The sequence below is a fragment of the Mandrillus leucophaeus genome, unplaced genomic scaffold, assembly GCF_000951045.1.
Source record: "Mandrillus leucophaeus isolate KB7577 unplaced genomic scaffold, Mleu.le_1.0 Scaffold196, whole genome shotgun sequence".
In the NCBI taxonomy this organism is placed as follows: domain Eukaryota; kingdom Metazoa; phylum Chordata; class Mammalia; order Primates; family Cercopithecidae; genus Mandrillus; species Mandrillus leucophaeus.
Genome location: NW_012101987.1, coordinates 3218012 through 3220618, shown reverse-complemented (window position 1 = coordinate 3220618; position 2607 = coordinate 3218012). Strand labels below are relative to the sequence as shown.

The 2607-nt window shown below is 36.0% G+C and overlaps 1 pseudogene; it reads left to right on the top strand.

The window, feature by feature from the left end:
* Positions 1-2607, top strand: part of LOC105538647 — an 8515-nt pseudogene that overhangs the window by 2497 nt on the left and 3411 nt on the right.

Genomic DNA, 2607 nt, shown 5'->3' with positions numbered 1-2607 from the left:
ACTGTCAACTATTAATATAATCAGCTATAAGTATATGAATATATTTCTCATTTCGTCTTCTGCTCCATTAGCCTATGTGTCCTTTTTTATTGAAGTACCCTACTGTTTTGGTTACTATAGGTTTGTAGCATATTTCAAATCCGGGTAGGGTGATACCTTTGGCCTTTTTTGTTTTGTTTGATTGCTTTTGCTATTCAGGGTCTTCTGTGGTACCATATAAATTTTAGATATATATTTTTAAATTCCTATGAAGTGTGTCACTGATATTTTGATAGAGGTTGCATTATATTTGTAAATCATTTTGTATAATGCAGATATTTAACAATATTAATGCCAATTCATAATATTTTTCATTTGTGTATTATGTATTACTTTAATATTCTTGAGATTATAATGTAAGGTGTTTCAACTTTTTGGTTACATTTTTCTCAAAGTATAGTTACTACAGTTATTGTAGATAGGATTGTTTTTCAATTTTATTTTGAGATAGTTAATTGTTTACAAAAATGCTACTGACTTTTGCATGTGGATTTTGTATTCTGTAAATTTAATGAATTTGTTAGTTTCTAGTAGTTCTTAGTAAAGTCTTGGGCTTTTCTATTCTTAAGATTATGTCTTCTGCAAATAATAATAATTTAACTTTTTTTCCCAATCTGAATGACTTTGATTTTATTCTCTAATTTCTCTGTCTTGGACATTTCGTACTATGTTTAGTAAGACTGAAGAAAGTGGTCATCCTTGTCTTGTTCTAGCTTTCAGAGTAAAAGCTTACAACATTTCCCTGTTTAGTATGCTATTTACTGTGCACTTTTTTGTTATATGTGGCATTTATTGACTTGAGGTGCATTTGTCCTATACTTAATTTTTTCAGAGATTTATCATTAGGGAATGTGTCAAACTTTTATTCTGCATCTATTTAAATGTTAGAGTTGTGAAATCACAACTAACTCCACATAAATACAAAACATCCTCAGAGACTACTATGAACATCTCCACACAGGGAAACTAAAAAATTTAGAGAAAGTAGATAAACTCCTGGATACACACAACCTCTCAAGATTGAACCAGAAAGAAGCAAAAATCTTGAACACAGCAAAAATTAATAAAATGTATAATGAAATTATACATTTAGCATTAGAAATTGTACATTATAGAATAGTATTAGAAATATATATATTGGTAATAGAAAACCCACCAACTATGAATAGCCCTAGATCAGATGAATTCACAACCAAATTCTACCACATACACAAAGACAAGCCAGTACTAATCCTCTGAATGTACTCCAAAAAATCAAGGTGGGATTTCTTCCTAACTCTATATAAAACCAATACCATCTTGATACCAAAATCGAGTGAAGACACAACAACAACAGCAACTGTAGGCCAATATTTCAGGTGATCATTAAAACAAAAATTCTCCATAAAGTATTAGCAAGCTGAGTTCATAATCAAATCAAAAAAATTTGTCACAATCATGGGAGCTTTAGTTCATGAATGCAAAAATGTTTCATCATATGCAAGTCAATAAATGTGATTCATCAAATAAAGATGATTAAAAGCAAACATGATTATCACAATAGATGCAGAAAAAGCATTCAAAAAATCCAATATTTATAAAAATATTCTCAGCAAACTAGGCCTTAAAGAAACATCTCAAAATAGTAAAGCCATCTGTGACAAATCTTCAGCTGAAATCATACTGAACGGAATCAGCTGGATGAACTCTCCATACGAATAAAAATAGGACAAGAATATCCACTCTAAACACTCGTATTCAACATAGTTCTGGAAGTACTAGCTAGAGCAATTAAACAAGATAAAGAAAAGGGATATAAGTAAGAAAAGAGAAAGTCAAATTATCCTCACAGATTACATAATTCTCTACCTGGGAAACTGGAGATGTCACAAAAAGACCCCTAAGCCTAAATGACTTAAGCAAAGTCTCAGGATACAAAATTAGCATACACAAATGAGTAGAATTTCTGTAGATGAATAACATTCAAGCTGAGAACAAAATCAAAAACACAGTTCTGGTTGTCGGCAAAGCCTGAGTCCTGTCCTCTCGCTCTCCTCCCTGGACAGCACAAGCTTCACCACTCACTCCACCTTCACCAACTACTGGTCCCTGGGCTCTGTCCAGGCACCTAGATGGTCATCAGCGCAGCCAGCATCTATGCAGGCACGGGGGGCTCTGGTTCCTGGATCTCCATGTCCTGCTTCACCAGCTTCTGAGGCAGCATGGGGTCCAGGGGCCTGGCTGCAGGGATGGCCAGGGGTCTGAGAGGAATGGGAGGCATCCAGAATGAGAAGACCATGCAAAGCCTGAACTACTGCCTGGTCTTCTACCTGGACACAGTGAGGAGCCTGAGGACCGAGAACCGGAAAATGGAGAGCAAAATCCGGGAGCACCTGCAGAAGATGGGACCCCAGGTCAGAGACAAGCCATTACTTCAGGACCATCGAGGACCTGATGGCTCAGATCTTCACAAATACTGTGGACAATGCCCACGTCATTCTGCAGATCAACAATGTCCATCTTGTTGCTGATGACTTTAGAGTCAAGTATGAGACAGAGCTGGCCATGCGCCAGCCTGTGGAGAGCAAC